The following is a 23,391-nucleotide window of genomic DNA, read 5'->3' on the forward strand; positions in this document are numbered from 1 at the left end:
CTTTCACCCCTCTAACTCCAAGGTGAAGAAAATAAACTCCTGGTGGGTGTGAACAAGAGAGCAGAGGCTCCCTTCCTCCACCTAGCCTCCACTTAAAAAACAGAAGCTTTACCACAGTTCAGTAGGCTGAGAATGCTGGGACCACAGCTGCTTTCATCCCAATTCACTTGCAGGACATAAGTTCCAAACCAGAAGCTGCAAGCAAGAAGCTACTGCCAGTCCGGTGCCCAGAACATGGGCTCATAGTTTGCCCTGGAGGAAGAGCAGACTATAAGAAAAGAGAGCTTTGAAGCTCTCCTCGAACTAATTGACATCATTTGAAATGGAGTGTGAGGCGGTTCAAGCCTAAGGGTGCTCTCAAAAACAATAACTCTCCTTAGTTTAAAGAGCAACAAGCTAAATCTTCAGCTAGCTAGTTCATCAGAAAGAGCCAGGGGGAGACAGGATTAAGATGGCGGAAGAGAAGGACTGGAGTTCAATTTCTCTCCTAAAAATAACAAAAGGCTGAGCCATCTTCACCCAAATGGACCAGAAACCTTAAAAAAGATACCCTACTCCAGAAGAAAAAGAAGAGGCCACATCAAGAGGTAGGGGGGACAATTTCGTGATATAAACAACCCCATACCTCCTGGGGGGGAAGCTCCACAGACTGGAAACTAACTGGTTCACAGAGACTCACCTACAGGACTGAGAGTTCTGAGCCACACATCAAACCCTCATGTGCAGGGATCTGGCACTGGGAGAAAGAGCCCCTGGAGCATCTGGCATTTAAGGCCACTGGGCCTTAAGCGCAGGAGCTCCACAGGACTGGGGGAAACGGAGACCCCATTCTCAAAAGGCGCACACGGACTTTCACATGCACTGGGTCCCAGGGCAGAGCAAAGTCTCCATGGGAATCTGGGTCAAACCTGACTGCAGTTCCTGGAGGACATCCTGAGAAAAGAGGGGTGAAATGTGGCTTGTTGTGAGGAAAGGACATTGAAAGCAAAGCTCTCGGGAATATTCAGCAGCACTGCCTTTCTCTGGAGGTGGCCATTTTGGGAAAATCTGGCCCCACCCATCAGTCAGCACTGAGAAGCCCCAGGGAAAACAACAATCCAGGTGGGATCACAGCCCCACCCCTCAGTAAACAGGCTACCTAGAGACCCCTCAGGCACACAGCTGCCTCTAATCCCATCCAGAGACTAAGCCCCACCCACCAGAGGGAGTAGAATCGGCTCCTCCTACCAGTGGGCAGGCATCAGCCCCTCCCATCGGGAAGCCTACACCAAGCCCCCATACCGACTTCAGCCACAAGGGGGGCAGACACCAGAAGTAAGAGAGGCTACAGCTCTATTATCTGTAAGAAGGTCACCACACCAAAAACCTATAAAAATGAAAAGACAGAGAACTATAACTCAGATGAGGGAGAAAGGAAAAACCCCAGAAAATCAGCTAAGCCATGAGGAGATTCTCAGCCTCCAGGAAAAAGACTTTAGATTGTTGATGCTCAACATGATGCAAGACATTGGAAATAAACTGGAGGCAAAGATGGATAACTTACAGGAAACACTGACCAAAGAGATACAAGATATAAAACTTAAACAAGAAGAGATGCAAAATACAATAACTGAAATAAAACATTCACTAGAAGCAGCTAACAGCAGAATGCAGAACAGAAAAGAGAAAAAAGATTGAAAACAAATGAAGAGAGTCTCAGAGAACTCTGGGACAAGGTTAAACACACCAACATCCATATTAAAGGGGTGCCAGAAGGACAAGAGAGAGAGAAAGGGACAGAAAAAATATTCCAAGAGATAATAGCTGAAAACTTCCCTCACATGGGAAAGGAACCACTTACACAAATCCAGGAAGCACAATGAGTACCATATAAAATAAACTCAAGGAGGAATACACCAAGACACATATTAATCAAGCTGACCAAAATTAAAGACAAAGAGAAAATCTTGAAAGCAGCTAGGGAAAAGAAACAAGTGACATACAAGGGAACCCCAATAAGGTTACTGGCAGATTTTTCCACAGAAACTCTGCAGGCCAGAAGGGAGTGGCAGGATATACTTAACATGATGAAAGGAAAAAAACTCCAACCAAGATTACTTTACCCAGCAAGGCTCTCATTCAGATTTGAAGGAGAAAGCAAAACCTTCACAGATAAGCAAAAGTTGAGAGAATTCAGAAACACTAAACCAGTCTTACAACAAATACTAAAGGTTGTTCTCTAGGCAAAAAAGAAAAGATAGCAACAGGGAACAAAAATTCCACAAATGACAAGGATCACCAGTAAAGGTATATATACAGTAAAGATATGAAATCATCCATGCACAAGTATACCACCAAAATCAGAAATCATGAGAAGAGGTGGGTACAAATGCAGGACACTGGAGATAAATTTGCAATTAAGAGACCAACAACTTAAAACAATCTCATATACATATAGACCCTTATATCAAAACTTCAGAATAACTGCAAACCAAAAATACAATTGATACACAAACAAGGAATCTTTGGAGAAGAGATATATCTCATAGTAAATAAGTGCATAATCCACCATAAAGGGGGTCATTTGACATCATTCTTGGAATGCTGAAGTCTTCTTAGGTCTGATTCGGATTTCCTCTCCATCAAAGAATTTATGATAATTATAATTAAATAATGCAACTGTACAATTAAATAATACAGTTCTACAACTGTATTATGAATAACCATTTCTCTCCATGGTACAATGTAAGGTCTATAATGTCTTGTTTATTGCATCACCTAGAATGGTGTAATGCCTATATTGAAGAATCAATAAGATGTAACAAATGGTGAGGACATATTTATATAGTTACACTGTTTTTTAACCAATTTATGCATTTTATACTTCACTTATTTTCAGAGGGTATGTTATTTTTGTTATTCTTACCAGTTAAGTCATTCTTTTTATTATGCTATATAAAATATTTAATGATGTATAAGGCTTTCTTTATAAATTTTATTTGCATAATATAACAATTTTAATATAATGCTAATTTTTAAAGAAAAATTGAAATGTAATAGATAATACTAAATAGTAAGGATGAAAGCCATACAAAATGGGATAAAGTATAGAATAAATTTCCTATTTGTCTCAGCATATTTTCCATTCCACTTCTCCAGAGGGAGTCACTTAATCTCTTTCTTAAGATCCATGATATAATAATCTGTGTGAATGTAATTGTGTTTAAATGTATGTATTTTATTCTGTAAAAAATAAAAATAAAATTTCAGAACCATAACAAAAAAAAAGAAAGAAAGAAAGAGACAGCTAATAGCATACCTGCAGTCAGGACAAACCTCAAAGAGTGGCCTCAAAAACTACCCCTTCCCAAATTAACTGGATCAGACTGCTGAGCAATTTACTCAGGGAACTGCATCAAAATGATAGAACAATCAGATGGTAATTAGTGGAGTTTAATGAGCAGGATGTGATACCAAAAGAAGAAGGAAGCTTATGAGAAAGATGTTGAAAAGAGACACTCAAAGAGAACCTTCTAAAAGCTCTGTGATACTGGTGGTGTTTGCACAATTCAGCTAATATAAGAAAAAAACTTTTTTTTGGCCGCACCCAGGGCACGCAGAAGTTCCCAAGCCAAGGATCAAACTGGAGACACAACAGTAACCCAAGGCATAGCAGTGACAACAACCAAGTCCTTAACGACTAGGTCACCAAGGAACTCCCAGAAACACTAAATTGTGCACTTTAATAAAATAAATGTCACAGAATAAATGTCATATCTTAATAGAGATGTTATTTTTTTAAATATAAAAATGAAATTGAAAACAAATGTTCACCCTAGTTAGTAAGAAAGAGCCATTTTACCACTATTTGATATTATGTTATTTTAAGGTGGGTTTCCTTCTCTCCATTGTTAGCTACCCAAGGGCAAGGACTTGGCCTACTTTTCTCACTGTTATATCCTAGCACTTAGCATAGTAAGCTATCAATAAATACTGTTGAATACATGAAAGAATATCTTTGCATTCTCTTTTACCTCCACCTTGAAATGCCTTTCTCCTCCTACACAATTTCTTATCCTGTCCTTTCATTTTCTTACATATCAAATAGCAATTGTTCCTTCATTTCCTCTCTAGTACTTAAGCAATTAGTTTGTATTATAAATGAAATTTGGAGTCTCAGATCTTTATTTATCATTTGTGATCTTTCTGGTAAGCAACAACATATAGAAGGCAAAAATATTTACTGAATATTTACCAAAAAAAAAAAAAAAAAGCTAAGCACTTTATATACAAACACTGTAACTGCACTAAAACTGATTCTTCTGGTTTATGCTTTAATACACTTATAAAATATCATTACCTATTTTTTTAACTTTTTTTTTGTCTGGTCTTTTTAGGGCTGCACTTGTGGCATATGGAAGTTTCCAGGCTAGGGGCTGAACTGGAGCTGCAACTGCCAGCCTACACCACAGCCAGAGCAATGCCAGTTACCAGCCATGTCTGCAACCTACACCACAGTTCACAGCAATACTGGATCCTTAACCCACTAAGTAAGGCCAGGGATCAAACCTGCGTCCTCATGGATAACTAGGGAGGCTTGTTGCCACTGAGCCAAGACGGGAACTCCACCTATTTATTTTAAAGCATGTCCCTTTTATTAACCTAATTCTAATTACCTCAAACTAATAAAACTGTATAGTTCTTTAAAATATTTTTCATTTCAATTGATCAACTTTATATTTAGTAAGTTACCTTACGGTAAACATTTGTGCTCATTTGTTATTAACAGCAACATTTCTCATACTTTTTCTCCTTCAAAATTCTCTATGTGTATTACAGTTGTAACTAGCTATCAAAATGGTAAACCATCTCTTACCAAACTAGTGGATCAGTATAGAGTACTTGCTCTCATTTTAAAATTATTTTCCAAAAGAATAAAATTTTAGGAATAAATTTATCCAAGGAGGTAAAAGACTTGTTTAAAGAAAGAAAATGAAGGACACACATATAAATGGAAAGCTATCCTGTATTCAGAGATTGGAAGAATTAATATTGGTTTTTTTTTTGTTTTTTTTTTTTGTCTTTTGTCTTTTTTTTTTCTGTTGTTGTTGTTGTTGCTATTTCTTGGGCCGCTCCCGCGGCATATGGAGGTTCCCAGGCTAGGGGTTGAATCGGAGCTGTAGCCACCAGCCTACGCCAGAGCCACAGCAACGCGGGATCCGAGCCGCGTCTGCAACCTACACCACAGCTCACGGCAGCGCCGGATCGTTAACCCACTGAGCAAGTGCAGGGACCGAACCCGCAACCTCATGGTTCCTAGTCGGATTCGTTAACCACTGCGCCACGACGGGAACTCCCAGAATTAATATTGTTAAAATGTCCATACTACTCAAAACAATCTACAGATTCAATGCAATTCCTATCAAAATTCCAATGACATTTTTCACAAGAATAGAACAAAAATTCCTAAAATTTGTATGGAACTATTAAAGACCCCAAATAGCCAAAGCAATCTTGAGAAAGAAGAATAAAGCTAGAGACATCATGCTCCCTGATCACAAAGTATACTTTAAAAAGCTCTAATATTTAAAATAGTATTATAATGGCATAAAACAGATATATACACCAATGAAACAAGATACAGAGCCTAGAAATAAACCCATGCACATATGACCAATTAATTTACAACAAACAAACCAATATAGAGCAGAGAAAGGACAGTTTCTACAATAAATGGTGCTAAAAAAGTTGGACAACCACATACAAATGAATGAAACTGAACCACTATCTTACACTATACACAAAATCAACTCAAAATCAATTAAAGACTTGTGCATAAGGCCGGAAACAAATTTTTAAATAAAATTCCTAGAAGCAAATATAGGCAGTAGGATCCTTAACTTACATCTTGGCAATGATTTTCTGAATTTGACAGCAAAAGCAAAAGCAGAAATAAACAAGTGGTATTCCATAAAACTAAAAAGCTTCTGCATAGCAAAAGCAACTATCAACAAAATGAAATGACAACCTACAGAATGGGAGAAAAATATTTGCAAATTATATACCAAGAACTTATACAAGCACAAAAAACAAACAATGCAACTGAAAAATGGGCATAAAATCTGAACAGATATTTTTCTAATGAAGGCATAGATATCCAACAAGTACATGAAAAGATGCTCTATTATCATTAATCATCAGGGAAATGCAAACCAAAACCACAATGAGATATCACTTCATAACTGCTAGAATGGCTGTTGTCAAAAATAATAGAAATAATAAATGCTGAAGAGGGTGTGGAGAAAAGGGAACCCTCCTGCCCTGGTTGGTGAGAATGTAAATTGGTACAGCTATGGAACCAATACTGTTGACTATGGAAAACAGTATGGAGGTTTCTCAAAAGAATAAAAACAGAAGCACTATACAATCCAGAAATTCCTGCTCTGGGTATTTACCCAAAGAAAATGAAAATACTAACTCAAAAAAAGCTATCTGCATTCCCATGCTCAATGCATATTATTTATAACAGCCCAGATACAGAAACAATCTCAGTGTCCATCAGTGGATGAATGGATAAAGAAATTGTAGTCACTTGTGATGGAACGTGATGGAAGATAATGTAAGAAAAAGAATGTATATATATATATGTATGACTGGGTCACTTTGCTGAACAGCAGAAATTGACAGACCATTGTAAATCAACTATAATAAAAAATAAAAGAAAAAAATAAATTGTAATATGGAATATTATTCAGCCACAAAAAAGAATGAAGTCTTGCCATTTGTGACAAACATGGATGGACTCAACAGCATTATGCTAAGTGAAATAGAGTCATACAGAGAAAGACAAATACCATATGATCTCTCTTACATGTGGAATCTTTAAAAAAAAAAAAAAAAAAACCTAAGCTCAAAGGCACAGAGAAAGGTTTGGTGGTTTCCAGAGGTGGGGGTGAGAGTAGAAGAAGTAAATGAACTATTTGGGTTTTGGTTTTTTTTAGTTTAAAAAAAGTATACAAAAAATAGGTTAAATTTTTAAATAAAAATAAAATCCTTTTCCAAAAAACTAAAAATCTCTTCACATCCAAAATTAATCTCTGAAGGTTTAAATATTTCAGGTTGATAATGAATTAAATAATTTATAAATTCAAATACTTATTCAAATATTTAGTGTACACCTAACTACATGCCAGACATTTGACACTAGGGACAATAAAAAAGAGAAAGATTCCTGCCCTCACAGAACTCACTTGTTCTCACTATGCCACAAAGAATTTTTTAAAATTCCTTCCTTCCTATGAACTATTAGAGATGACAGGAAAAAAAATCAGATACTATACCTCAAAACATTATTATTATTTATCATTATTTACAAATTAGTATTTATCATTACTTATAAATAATGAACATTCATCTTAAAAATCAAACTACTTCTATAATGTACATAGATCTAAGGAAGAAAATTAATACCTGAAGAAATATCAAGTGACAGATTGGGTACAGGTTTAGGGAATAACTATTAAGATACGTCACTGACAGTATCATTGTTTTGCTATGTGATCTTGAGTCTGTCAGAGGTTTTCAATTTCCTCTTTCATAGAACTAGTAATAAGGCACCAAGTAAGTTCTGCAGAATAACTACTGAATCTCAGGTTAATGTAATAAAAATGTAATTATCTATGACTTTTATCTTTCAACTAACTTATAACAGAATGACCAAAGCAAGAGCTAAGATTTTTCTCTGTTGTAGATTTACAATGCATTGCAAATTAGAATAAACACTGTTTTCTATCATTGGGGTTTATCTTCTTTAAAATCTACACAATCCTGGGAGTTCCTGTCGTGGTGCAGTGGTTAACGAATCCGACTAGGAACCATGAGGTTGCGGGTTTGGTCCCTGCCCTTGCTCAGTGAGTTAATGATCCAGCGTTGCCATGAGCTGTGGTGTAGGTTGCAGACGCGGCTCGGATCCCGCGTTGCTGTGACTCTGGCGTAGGCGGGTGGCTACAGCTCCGATTCGACCCCTGGCCTGGAAACCTCCATATGCTGTGGGAGCGGCCCAAAGAAATAGCAAAAAAAGACATAAATAAATAAATAAAATCTACACAACCCAATTCATGTGAATTATATTCTTAAAATATAAATGGAATTTTCAAATAATTTCCCTGAAGAAATTTTATGACTTTTTAACCCGTTTCTTCTTTTCTCATTAAGGTTGCAGGAGTCAACACATAGGCTTCCTGTCAGACTAGGACTGATTGGCTTCCAAAATGAATGATATAATACAGGGGTTTCTGTCACTCTGGATATAGTATTTCTGACAGCCTGTAGGCAAATAAATTTATATCTGACATATGACTAGAGATGCTAAAACCTATAAAAACATCTTTCAAAAGTTTAATTAATACTTAAAAGTTTAAATTTCAAACATATTCACTGAAAGTCAGTTTTCTAATAGTAATAATTTTAATCAAGAAAATCTCACTTAGGCCAATTTTAAAGATGAGTGAATAGATTTATAAGAATTACTATTTTAAAAAGAATTTTTAACTTATTTTTTATTTTACATTGGAGTACAGCTGATTTACAATGCTGTATTAGTTTCAGATGTACAGCAAAGTGATTCAGTTATATATATATATACCCATTCTTTTTCATATTCTTTTCCCATAGAAGTTATTAAAAAATACTGAGTTCCCTGAGCTATACTGTATAGGTCCTTGTTGATAATCTATTTTACATAAGTAAGTAGTCTATATATTAATCCCAAACACCTAAAAATAATTTATTTTACCACTAAACAAAAAGAAATTGTAAAAGCCAGAAAGATAATGCACCTCAAATTTCCCAATACTCAAGAAAAACTTTATAGTCCCACAGAGTGAAAAAGCAAAGAACAAAGAGTTTCACAGCTTTTCAATAGATCGGTTGAGCAGATATACTATATCACACATAAAAATGGCAACAGCTTTCTAATTTTAAAACAGGCTTTGAAAAATTAAATACCACAGTGCCCTCTACTGTCATTTTTAAGGAACCCAAATAATCTGTAAACACTAGGTCTTACATTTCTGAAACTATATTCAATATAATGAAGAAAATGCTTTTCATTATTAATATAATAATTAACTTTCATCTCATAAAGAGAAGCAATCTCAACTGTGTCTGTCTGCTTCAAGTGTAAATAACAATGAAATTCTCATGACCCCCTAGACTGTTTTTACCAGTACATTATTTTATTTTATAAATGCCTCCTGAGTAAAGGCTTGGGGAGGGGAAACACTGTTATAGGAGAGGAAGTAACTCTATAAGGAGAATAAATATCTTTAGATAAGACTTGAAGAAATCTGTGCCCCAGAGGGCATACATACCTAAAACAGCAGTCTCCAAAGTGAGTTAAGTACAATATCTCAATGGACTGCAAAAAGAAAATACTATAACATCTATTTATAATTAAACATTAATAATATTTGGTATATAGAATAATACTCCCTCTATGGATGGTATATCACATGGTTATGTGTCAGGATATGTAGTATTCTAATAGAAAAGTAGGAGTTAATGAAGTATTAACAACAGCACCCACAAAGAAACTGTACATACCCACAGAGAATCTATATTGAGGAAATTCAAATTACACAAACGAACAAGTATATGGCAGAGCTCTTTCCTTCTTAACTCCTATTTCAAACTCTTTATTAGAGTTAAGAAATACAATCATATATTACAATAATTTTAGAAAGTAGAAATTATAAAGATCATTTGAATTGTAAAATCAGATTTTACTATCACAAAATTACAGTCACAGACCTCACTGTAAGTATATATTATGCATCAAAAATAATAAATAATAAAAGTAGGACTCCAAAATTAGCAAGACATTTTTAAATAGTTTATTTCACCATTATCTCCTTCTTTTTATCTTTGTTCATGTTTTATGAGGCATATTTTCATTAGTTTATGATAAATGTATATATCACAGAAATATGTACACCTATTAGAATTACATCCTAAATTTTTTAACCAACTATGGTATATAATACCAAGATAATTACAAAATAATTACAGACCACTGGCCTAAAGATAAGCTTGATCTTAATTACAGGATCTATAATTAAGAAAAAAAAATTAATAGGTGTCATTATAACTAAAGAAGCCTTCAAGAGGAGCCAGATGCTTGGAAAACAAAAGCCTGTATACAGAGAGATGACTATATACAGCAGCTATATAAAAGCCCCTACCACAGCTGCAATGACAAAGTGACAGATCAACTAAGGCTGGGAATCTTATCATAAAGTTAGCATCTATAGTCAGTATCCTACTATTTCCTTTGTCCTCTTCTACAGAAATACAAACAAATATAAAAAATATGCAGCAGGTTAAGTTAAGGATCTGGTGATGTCACTACAGGGGCCTGCCTGGGTTCGATTCCTGGTCGAGGAACTTCCATATGCTGTTGGCATGGAGGAAAAAAAAATCTTTCTCAGTATCAAGTTAATCACTTTTTTTCTGGAAACTGTTATTTTATACTTTCATAATTTGTCTTAAATATTAGTTACACAAACATGTTTTCACTCAATTCACTATAAATTCTAGAGGTAATAATTTAATTATTTTTCTATAACTCAAGCTGTGCCTTTATTGCATACTGAATTTATAGTGATTGAATGAGCAAAGACTATCCACACGATTCATCAAAGTAAGACTCCAGGTCCATGTGTAGCAGAATTTTATACTCTTTATCCATTGACCAACTAAAAGAAACAGCATGAATGGCCATCCTGACAAGCAGGGAGTCAAAGGTTAAAGTTATCCCAAGGACCTCAGTAGAGATACTTTACAAAAAAAAAAAAAAAATAGCATAGATAAAGGAACCATGTTACTTGGAAACATTTTCATTTTGTTTATTTTTCCTTCTCCTTTCCTTTGCCTAAAAACTGTCTATATTTTAAAATATAGATTTTTGAATAGCTGATTAAGGAACTATTCCTCTAAATTTATATAAATGTCCATTTCTTCAAAAGAACAAAATAGAATTAAGAATTTTCTTTGATAAAAGAGAGAGAGAGCTTTAGCAGCACATACACTAAAATTGGAACAAAACAAAGATTAGCATGGTCCCTGCTCAAAAAAATGAAAAGTTATCCCAAGCTCCTGGATCAGAAGAATTAACATTGTTTAAATGGCCATACTAACCAAAGCAATCTACAGAATTAATGCAATCTTTATGAAATTACCAGTGACATTTTTCACAGAACTAGAACAAATAATCCTAAAATTTATTTGGAACCATAAAAGACCCAGAATTGCCAAATCAATTATGAGGGGAAAAAAACTCTCCCATACTTCAGACAATACTACAAACCTACAGTAATCAAAACAGTGTGGTATTTGTACAAAAACAGACATATGGATCAATAGACCAGAACAGAGAGCACAGAAAGAAACTCACACACCTAAGATTAATCAATCTTTGACAAAGGAGGTAAATATTTATATACAATGCAAAAAAAGATAGTCTTTTGGCAAGTGGTGCTGTGAAAACTGGACAGCTACATGTCCAACAATGAAGTTAGAACTCACCCTCACACCATGCACAAAAATAAACTTAAAATGGCTTAAAGACAAACATAAGACATGAAACCATGAAATCCAAGAAGAAATCATAGGCAAAACATTCTCTGGCATAAATCATAACAATGTTTTCTTGTCAGTCTCCAAGGCAATAAAAATAAAAACAAAACAAAACAAAAAAAACAAATTGGGAGTTTCCACTGTGGCTCAGTGGGTTAAGAACTCGACATAGTCTCTGTGAGGGTGCTGGTTCAATCCATGGTCTTGCTCAATGGGTTATGGATCCAACATTGCCACAAGCTGCTATGCAGTTCACAAATCTATCTCGGATCTGGTGTTGCTGTGGCTGTGGCATAAGTTGGCAGCTGCAGCCCTGATTTGACCCCGAGCCTGGGAATTTCCATATGCCACAGGTGCAGCCTTAAAAAGAAAGAAAAAAAAAGGAAAAAAAAATTTTTAAACATAGTACCTAGGCGTTCCCATCGTGGCTCAGTGGTTAACGAATCCGACTAGGAACCATGAGGTTGCAGGTTCGATCCCTGGCCTTGCTCAGTGGGTGAAGGATCCAGCATTGCTGTGAGCTGTGGTGTAGGTTGCAGACGCAGCTCGGATCCCTCGTTGCTGTGGCTCTGGCATAGGCTAGCGGCTACAGCTCCAATTAGACCTCTAGCCTGGAAACCTCCATATGCCACAGGTGTGGCCCTAGAAAAAGGCAAAAAGACAAAGACAAAAAAAATAAATAAGTAAATAGTATGTGATTAAACTTACAAGGTTACAATTCAACAGCAAAAAAGCCAACCATCCAATGGAAAAATGGGCAAAAGACCTGAATACACATTTTTCCGAAGAAGATATACAGATGGCCAACAAGTATGTGGAAAAATGCTCGGCATCACTGATTATTACAGAAATGCAAATCAAAACTATCATGAGGTACCACCTCACACCAGTCAGAATGTCCGTCATTAATAAGTCCACAAATAACAAGTGCTGGAAGGGGTGTGGAGAAAAGGGAACCCTCCTGCACTGTGGGAATATAAGCTGGTACAGTCACTATGGAGAACAGTACGAAGGTACCTTAGAAATTTGTACATAGAACTACCACATGATCCAGCAATCCCACTCTTGGGTGTATATCCAGACAAAACTTTTCCTGAAAAAGACACACGCACCCACATGTTCACTGCAGCACTATTCACAATAGCCAAGACATGGAAACAACCTAAATGTCCTTCAAGAGATGATTGGATTAGGAAGATATGGTATATATACACAACAGAATACTACTCAACCATAAAAAAGAATGAAATAATGCCATTTGCAGCACCATGGGTGGACCTAGAGACTCTCATACTGAGTGAAGTTAAGTCAGAAAGAGAAAGACAGGAGTTCCCGTCATGGCGCAGTGGTTAACGAATTCGACTAGAAACCATGAGGGTGCGGGTTCGGTCCCTGCCCTTGCTCAGTGGGTTAACGATCCGGCGTTGCCGTGAGCTGTGGTGTAGGTTGCAGACTCGGCTCAGATCCTGCATTGCTGTGGCTCTGGCATAGGCCGGTGGCTGCAGCTCTGATTCAGCCCCCTAGCCTGGGAACCTCCATATGCCGTGGGAGCTGCCCAAGAAATAGCAAAAAAAAGACAAAAAAAAAAAAAAAAAAAAAAAAAAAAAGAGAAAGACAAATACCATATGATATCACTTATATCTGGGATCTAATATACAGCACAAATGAACCTCGCCACGGAAAAGAAAATCATGGACGTGGAGAAGAGATTTTTGGTTGCCAAGGGGGTGGGAGTAAGATGGATTCGGAATTTGGGGTTAATAGATGCAAACTGTTGCCTTTGGAATGGATGAACACTGAGATCCTGCTGTATAGCACTGGGAACTATGTCTAGTCACTTATGATGCAGCATGATAATGTAAGAAAAAAGAATGTATACATGCATGTGTGACTAGGTCACCTTTCTGTACAGTAGAAAATTGACAGAATACTGTAAACCAGCTATAATGGAAAAAATAAAAATCATTATAATGAAAAAAATAGTACCTAATTAAACTTACAAGCTTTTGCACAGCAAAGGAAACCATAAACAAAACAAAAAGATAATGTATGGCATGGGAGCAAACGATGCAACCAACAAAGCTGTATATACAAACAACTATACAACTCAACAGCAAAAAAATAAACAACCCAATCAAAAAATGGGCAGGAGACCGAAATAGAGATTTCTCCAATGAGGACATAAGGATGGCCAGTAGGCACATGAAAAGATGCTCAACATCGCTAACTATCAGTGAAATGCAGATCAAAACTACAATGAATGAAGTACCACCTCACACCAGTCAGAATGGTCATCATTAATAAGTCTACAAATAACAAATGCTGGAGAGGGGGTGGTGAAAAGGGAACCCTCTTACACTGTTTGTAGGAATGTAAACTGGTATAATCACTATGGAAAACAGTATAAAGTTTTCTCAGAAAAGTAAATGTAGGACTACCACATGATCCAGGAATCCCACTCCTGGGCACATATCAAAACAAAACTACAATTCAAAAAGATACATGCACGCATATGTTCATAGTAGCACTATTCACAATAGCCGAGACATAGAAATAAGCTAAATGTCCATCAAAGATGAATGGATTAAGATGTAGTACATATACACAATGGAATACTACTCAATCACTCAATCATAAAAAAATGAAATAATGCCATCTGCAGCAACATGGATGCAACTAGAGATTCCCATATTAAGTGAAGTAAGTCAGAAAGAGAAAGACAGATACTATATGATATCATTTTTATGTAGAATCTAAAATGTGGTACGACTGAACCTATCCACAGAACAGAAACAGACTCACAGACATGGAGAACAGATTTGTGGTTGCCAAGCGGGAGGAGGGAGAGAAGGATGAAGGGGGCAATGTGGGGTTGGCAGATGCAAATTATTACATTTAAAATGGATAAGCAATGAGGTCCTACCGTATAGCACAAGGAACTATATTCAATCACTTAGGACAGGACATGATGTAAGACAGTATGAGAAAAAGAATGTATATGTATGTATGACTGGGTCACTATGCTACACAGCAGAAAATGGCACAACACTGTAAATCAACTATAATAAAAAATAAATAAAATGTAAAAAAAAACAAAAATACTAATTCGAAAAGACATATGTACACCAATGCCCATTCAGCACTACTTACAATTGCCAAGATACTGAAGCAACCTAGGTGTCCACAGATAGATGAATGATTAAAGAAGATGTGGAATATATATATATATATATATATATATATATATATGAATATTATTCATCTATAAAAAAAGTGCCATTTGTGAAAACACAGATGGACCTAGACAGTATAATGCTAAGTGAAAAAAGCCATACAAAGAAAGACAAATACCACATAAATTTCACTTACATATAGAGTCCAAAAAATAAAACAAAGCAAAGCAAAACAAAAACATACTCATAGATATAGAGAACGATCTGGTGATTATCAGAAGGGAGATTACCAAAAGGGTGGGAGGTTGAGTGAAATAAGTGAGGGAGATTAAGTGGTACAAATTTTCAGTAAAATAAATGTCACAGAGTTGTAATGTACAGCAAAGGGAATATATAGTCAATAATATTGTAATATCTTTTTACGGTGACAGATGGTAACTAGAATTATCCGGGCAATCATTTTGTAATGTATAAAATTACCAAATCACTATATTGTACACCTGAAACTAATATAATACTGAAAGTCAATTATATTTTAACTAACAAAAAATTCAAACTTGGAAGATGGAAGGATGAGAAATGCTTTCATGAAATACGTAGTATTTGAGTTAGACCTTGGAATAGAGTAGGATTTCAGACAACACAGATGAAGGAGGAGCATTCAATACACAGAATAACAGAACAGATGCAAACAGCAAAACATAAAAAAAAAAAAAAAACACCTGTTTTAGGGAATGGTTCCGCATAAGTGGAGAAGAGGGTATGTGATGCATATAGTAGAAGGAAAGACCAAGCAAGACAGGTTAAGGTTTGACCTCCAAGGCTCTGCATGTCACACTTAAGTCTGGACAATTAGTAATCTTTACCTAAAATATAAACATGGGAGATCTCCAGGAAAGGAATAAAATAAGCAGAACTGTTAAAATCTAGTGAACTCTGTTGAAAGGAAACTGGATAGATGACAAAATGAAGGATGGAAAACTACTTCAATTATTACAGGACTGTAAAAATTCAGGGCAGAGCAATGGCATTGAGAAAATCCAGATACTAAAGAGTAGTACAGGAGTTCCCACTATGTCGCAGCAGAATGGGTGGTGTCTCTGCAGTGTAGGATGCAGGTTCAATCCCTGGCCTGGTACAGTGGGGTAAAGGATCCAGGGTTTCCACAGTTACAGCGTGGGTCACAGCAGTGGCTCAGATCTGCTCCCTGTCCAAGTAACTAAAAATGCCACAAGGGCAGCCAAAAAAGGAAAAAAAAAAAAAATAGTTTAAACACCACCTTCACTGTGGAGCTGCAGGTAGTCTCTCCCACCTCTGTCCTCCTAAAATTCTACTCATGATACAATTACAACTGTCTTACATGTGCGTTTCCCCCTTAAAACTGCTTGATGCTAACAGCTAAGTTTCATTCACTTTTATACCCCTAGTACCCAGCTCAGTGAAAGACTATCGTTTGGGAGCAGTCACTGGCATTCCTTGGTACCCTGGCCATAAGGTTACTTTAATACTAGTTATACAGCTAGATTGGGCTGTTTCTCTACCACTTTCACAGACATACAAGAATAAACCTCAAAAGAAGGCTGTTCAAGTTTAAAAAGTCCTAGTCATAGAGGAGTTCCCGTGGTTAACGCATCCAACTAGGAACCATGAGGTTGAGGGTTCGATCCCTGGCCTTGCTCAGTGGGTTAAGGATCCGGCGTTGCCGTGAGCTGTAGTGTAGGTTACAGATGCGGCTCGGATCCCACGTTGCTATGGCTCTGGCGTAGGCTGGCAGCTACAGCTCCAATTAGACTCCTAGCCTGGAAACCTCCATATGCCAAGGGAGCGGCCCTAGAAAAGGCAAAAAAAAAAAAGAGTAATTATCTTTTTCTTTTGATCATACACAAAGTACTTACTGATATGCTACAACATCAGTATTATCTCTTTAGTGCACACATTATGTAAGACAAATTCAAAAATAATTATGGAAGGAAAATATCAGGAACTATAAAAAAAATTAATGAGTTAATTAAATTAATAAACTAGTCATCATTAGAATCTGCCTTCCCCAATAGTTTTCCAGAATTACAAATTAAGTCAATCACTAACAAGGGTACGAGTTAGCAATTCTGAAACAACTTTATATGAAGGTGGAATAAATAATATGCTATAGATATAGATAACGACAGCTGAGTTTCTCACTGTCAAAAAAAGAAGTTACAAACCAAGAAAAGAGGAGGGCTAGAACCCTATGGTATTAGGTGGAACGCACAAGTGTTTGTGTATGTGTATGTACACAGAGTCAATCATACATATACACATACCTATGGATATACATACACATATATTTATATACATACACAGATTCAGATATAAATAACAGATGTAAACCAAGCATGGGTCAGTAAATGTACATAAATATCCTAGCTCCATCTGCTGATAATATGGACATCCTAGTAGCAATGAACAAACCTAAAGCCCAGGTCTTAGTTTCTAATACCATTCACGAATAAACCAGGGCTTCATTGAGAAGTGGTTGATTCTAGGTCTGAGATGGAGAAAATACAAAATGAATCTGGACCAATTTTATGGTGCCAGAAAGGTTAAGTCCTCAAAAGAGAATAAGCATATTCAAAGTATCCAGGGGCCAACCTTGAAAGAGCTCCCAACTGCCCAAGAGGAAAAATATCAGTACCAAAATAAATAGTAAGAGTACCAAATTATAACCCAGAGAATAAAACAAATATCAATGATTACATACAGATGTAAGTAAACTGAATAAATAAATTAGAAGAGGCATGGAGTTCCCTTCGTGGCACAGTGGTTAACGAATCTGACTAGGAACCATGAGATTGCAGGTTCAATACCTGGCCTTGCTCAGTGGGTTAAGGATCCAGCATTGCCGTGAGCTGTGGTGTAGGTTACAGACGCGGCTCGGATCCCATGTTGCTGTGGCTCTGGCGTAGGCAGGCGGCTGCAGCTCCAATTCGACCCCTAGCCTGGGAACCTCCATATGCCACAGGAGCAGCCCTAGAAAAGGCAAAAAGACAAAAAAATAAATAAATTAGAAGAGGCAGCCCTTTCATACAGAAAATTCCAATCAATAAATTTAAGAAGAGTTCCTGCTGTAGCTCAGCAGGTTAAGAACCTGACTAGTATCTATGAGGATGTGGGTTGGATCCCTGACCTCACTTAGTGGATTGAGGATCCTGCATTCCTGTGAGCTGTTGTGTAGATCTCAGACGCAGCTCAGATCCGGGGTGACTACAGCATAGGCCGGCAGCTGCTGCTTCTATTCTACCCCAGCCTGGGAACTTCCATATGCCACAGGTGCAGCCCTAAAAAGAAAAAAATAAATAAATGTAAGAAGAATGGAGAAAACAGAAAATAAGTATTAGAATACCACAGCAATCGTTGCTAGCCATATCAACTAATGGAGGGAAAATTGGTTTGAAGAAATTTGTGAAAAATCAGGGAGTTCACACAGTGGCTCAGCAGAAGTGAATATGACTAGTATCCATGAGGACACAGGTTTGACCCTGGCCTCACTCAATGGGTTAAAGATCTGGCGCTCCCATCAGCTGTGGTGTAGGTCGCAGACACAGCTCAGATCTGGAGTGTCTGTGGCTGTGGTGTAGGCAGGCAGCTACAGCTCCCACTCAACCCTAGCCTGGGAACCTCCATATGCCGTGTATGTGGCCCTAAAAAGACAAAATATAAATAAATAAATAAAAATTTGAGGAAAATCAGGATATTTGCATAGTCTCAAATTCCTCCTCCCCTAGCAAGATATTTATTTACTGCAAAGGGGGGGGGGGAGGGTAACTTTACAGTAGAAAAACCCAGAAGACACCACTTTCACCAAGTGATTCCAGTTAATCTCACTAGGCATAAAGCATATTCTACACTGAGAAGGTAGGCTGGTGCAACCACCTTGGATAGCAGTGTGGAGGTTCCTTAAAAAACTAAATATAGAACTATGTAATGATCCAGAAATCCCATTCTGGAGCATAAATCTGGAGAAAGACATCAATTGAAAAGAAACATGCGCTGTAATGTTCACTGAAGCATTATTTACAATAGCAAAAACACGGAAGCAATCTAAATGTCCATCAACAGCGGAGTGAATAAAGACGATATGGTGTATATATATATATGTGTGTGTGTGTGTGTGTGTGTGTGTGTGCTTCCATGTCTTTGCTATTTCATGTATACTCATATGTATATATGAATACTACTTGGCCATAAAAAAAGAACAAAATAATGCCATTTGCAGCAACAGGGATGGATTATTGTACTAAGTTCCCGTCGTGGCTCAGTGGTTAACGAATCCGACTAGGAATCATGAGGTTGAGGGTTCGATCCCTGGTCTTGCTCAGTGGGTTAAGGATCTATCTGGCGTTGCCATGAGCTATAGTGTAGGTTGCAGACTCAGCTCGGATCCCACGTTGCTGTGGCTGTGCTGTAGGCTGGCAGCTACAGCTCCAATTCGACCCCTAGCCTGGGAACCTCCCTATGCCGCGAGGGAGCTGCCCTAGAAATGGCAAATAAATAAATAAATAAATACAAGCAAAATAGCAGTAATAATAATAACAATAATAATAAATGAGGTATACACATCCAGTTATAAAATAAATCTTTCACACATATGAAACATACAGTGTGAGGTATAGTTAACAAGTAATATCTTTATATAGTGACAATGGGAACTAGACTTATCCTGGTGATCATTTTCTGTATAGAATGATACAATGTACAGAAGCATCAAATTGGTATTTGTGAACTAGAAACTATTATAGTGTTGTACATCAATTATACTTCAAAAAACAAATTTACAAAAAAAAAGATCAGATTTGTGGTTACAGAGGTAAGGAGTCATGGGAAAGGGAATTGGATGAAGGTGGTCAAAGGCAGAAACTTCCAGTTATAAGATAAATAAGGATGTGTACAACATAATTAATATAATTAACACTGCTATATATTATACAGGAAAGTTGTTAATAAAGCAAATCTTAAGAGTTCTCATCACGGGAAAAAATTTTTTCTTTTTCTTTTCTTTTGTATCCATTGAGATGATGGATGTTCACGAAACTTACTGTGACTATTTCACGATGTATGTAAGTCAAATCATTATATGGTACACTTGAAATTTATACAGTGCTATATGTCAATTATATCTCAACAAAACTGGAAGAAAATAAAATGCATTGCATATTTTTTAAAAATAAACAAAAAAACAAACATTAGACGACTATTTTGGAATATATTTTCTTACTACCTAAGTACTAGCAGAACTATGAATTATTAATTTGCGACAAATGTAAATGTACTTAAAAAATTAATATGCTTTGATGTTCTTTGAAGAAAACCTCTATCAGAGGGTAATGATAATGTTCTTATTTTTCTTGAGGGAAAATAAATCAAACATTCAAAAAACTCTAATGTGGTTTCTTAAAATTGGTCACTCCTCTTTGGAGACTTAATTAAGATTAAGGAAAAAAAAGTCCCTCTCAAGCATCTTTGCTCAACTTTGAATATATGATTAGCTTGCACAGTAATTTGTAAATCACCTTCCTACACATATTAGGAATGAAGCAGTTCAAAGAATAAACATATTTTATATATTAACAATAAATAACAAATTAACTTAATTTTGTCTTAGGAATCCAATATGTTTTATATGCATAAAGAGTTAAACTTCCAGATTATCTAAATATTTACCTTGAAAATTATCACCAATAATTTCATTTATTTTAAATTTATCCAAACAGTTTTCTAATTATAAGTGTTGATACCAACTGAATAATCTCAATTATTATAAATTAACTGCCTCAGGAATTATGTTTTTGCTTTTTTTTTTTTTTTTTTTTTTTTTTAGGGCCACACCTGTGGCATATGGAAGTTCCCAGGCTAGGGGTCAAACTTGCTGCCGACCTACACCACAGCCACAGCGACACCAGATCCGAGGTACTTCTGTGACCTACACCACAGCTCACAGCAACACTGGATTCTTAACCCACTGTGCGAGGACAAGGAGCGAACCTACATCCTCATGGATATTAGTCAGATTCATTTCCACTGTGCCACAACAGGAATTCCCTGCCTTAGGAATTATGATTCTTCACCAATTTACCCTGCTACCCAGCCCACAATAACATACATGAGATCCAGAACCAAAAAGCAAATGCCTATGAGGAGCAGGTAGTTAATCACAGACGAATAAGCAGGAATGACTGGGAGCAAGGATAACCTGGACACATCACACCCAGTCTAAAGGCACAGCCAATACTCAGCTCAGCCAACTACTGTTCAGGAAGACGGCCTACAAGCTGCTAAATCTCCAATTCTCAAAGAAACCAGATATCTGGATTTTGATGTAAAACATTTTGATTTTTTACTATTAGGAACTAATTTTAAACCTGGTAAAATATAACTTTAAACAAAACATCTGTGGGCTGCCAGTTTATACTACTTGCCAGTATAAATAGTATATAGTATATATAGTATAGTATATAAATAGTATATGCCAGCTTATACTATTCTTCTAACACATCTGTAGGCTTCCCTTGCTTCGCTTTTTCATAGTTTTAGCTCCATCATTTTTTCCCCAGAATATCTAAGCCTAAAGGATACAGAAAAGGTTAAGACATGGAATTAAGGAGCTAGATGTTGTTAAAAGGAACAAACTTGGGAGTTCCCATTGTGACTCAGGGGGTTAAGGACCCAACATTGTCTCTGTGAGGATGCTGCTTCAATCCGTAGCCCTGCTCAGTGGGTTAAAGATTCGGCGTTGCTGCAAGCTGCAGTGTAGGTTGCAGATGCGGCCCGGATCCCATGTTGCTATAGCTGTAGCATAGGCCACAACTGCATTTCCAATTCAACCCTTAGCCTAGGAACTTCCATATGCCACAGCTGCAGCCATTAAAAAAAAAATAAAAAGGTACAAACTTGGACCTAGAAGATGAGTAAACAATGGAGATCAAATGCAGAGCACGCTGATCATAGTCAACAATACTTCAAACTTGCTAACAAACTACATCTTAAATCTTCTCAGCACACACACACACAAAAAAAGAAATGATAATTAGGAGACAATAGCTAATTACTACCAGTGGTTAATCATATTGCAATATATAAATGCAGCACATCAACAGACCATACACTTTAAACTTATTAATATTATATACCAATTATATCTCAATTTGTGTAAAAAAAAGGATTTAAAGAATACTAAAGTCCATGATTTTGTTACTAAGCTTGAAGTAAGCATACTTCAGCTTTAAAAGTATGAAAATCAAAGCTGATCCTGCAGTTTTAGTTGCTCTACCTCAACCAGTGACTACACTGACTCTGCAAAGAAAATTATATGGCTTCTTCAGCAAGCATGGAAGTATAAAGCAGTCAAGTGTTTGCAAGAGCCTGGGAGTTAAGTGGACCGGAGCTGGAGACTCAAATCTGCTTTTTGATTGTTACCTGTACCTCCACATCATTTAAAAGCTAATGACAAAAATATATATACATCTGAAAAAAAGCTGAAGAAGGCGTTCCCACTATGACTCAGCGGTAACAAACCTGACTAGTATCAATGAGGGTAGCAGTTCAATCACTGGCCTCACTCAGTAGCTTAAGGATCCAGTGTTGCCGTGGGCTGTGCTATAGGTCATAGACATGGCTAGGATCCCGCTTTGTTGTGGCTGTGGCATAGACCAACAACTGCAGCTTCAGTTTGACCCCTAGCCTTAGAACATCCATATGCTGCAAGTTCGGCCCCAAAAAGAAAAAAAAAAAAAAAAAAATGAAAAGCTAATGATATCACAAACTCTAGAATGCTGTTATTAGAAATAAATAAATAAATACATAGAAAACACCTAGGCCTGGTGGGTAAGCTGAAGATGATTGGTTTGTAATAAACAGGTGCTAAATATATTGATATAGTTTATTAAAATCCTTACAACTTTGGAGAGAAGAAAGCACTGGAGAGCAAAAAAATTCTGTCTCAGGCCTGAGTCAGACTGCATACATGTTCTCCCTGCTGTCTACCGCAGACAGATTAAAATACACTCCGTACTTAGACATCATTTCATTACTCTTATGACTAATGATTTGCAAGTGGTTTCTAACCCTTGTCATCAGGCAAGATTATCCACAGAAGATATACAGTATAATTAAGATGTCTAGCATCTTTACTGGAATGAGACCTTAACTCTTCCTAATCAAGCCTGTTACCACTATATCACCATCCAGTTGGCATTCTTCTTAATAAAATAAAGTACAAATTACAACAGCTAAGAGCCGCCTACAGAAGTCAAACTGCAACCTCCACTCTAATATAAAAACACTTCACTGACTGGTCTGTTGGGTTCTAGTGTTTTAGGCTCAAACTCCCTGACACAGTTGATTTGATCCTTCTCAGGGCAATCACCATAAAGCCTGCAGCAACTCCACTCCCAAGTATCTACCCAAAAGAAATAAAAGCAGGAATTAGAATAGATATTTGTAAACCAATGTTCGTGGTAGCACTATGTAAATCATGGACCTTGAATGACAGTAATTTGTCAATGGAGTTCATCAACTGTAACAAATGCACTACTCTGGTGAGGGATACTGATAATGGGGAAGCTATGCA

The 23,391-nt window shown here is 36.7% G+C and overlaps 1 protein-coding gene and 1 pseudogene across 16 annotated transcripts in view; one reads left to right on the plus strand and one right to left on the minus strand.

The window, feature by feature from the left end:
• DTWD2 (DTW domain containing 2) overlaps positions 1 to 23,391 on the minus strand; it is a 1,117,698-nt gene that overhangs the window by 1,090,266 nt on the left and 4,041 nt on the right. The window lies entirely within an intron of this gene.
• On the plus strand, positions 11,046 to 11,135 carry LOC146405702 (U6 spliceosomal RNA; annotated as a pseudogene).

Source organism: Sus scrofa, chromosome 2 (assembly GCF_054392235.1).
Source record: "Sus scrofa isolate SSC_HxYL_T2T_F1_AM1 chromosome 2, Sscrofa_HxYL_maternal_Yorkshire_Landrace_v2.0, whole genome shotgun sequence".
Classification (NCBI taxonomy): Eukaryota; Metazoa; Chordata; class Mammalia; order Artiodactyla; family Suidae; genus Sus; species Sus scrofa.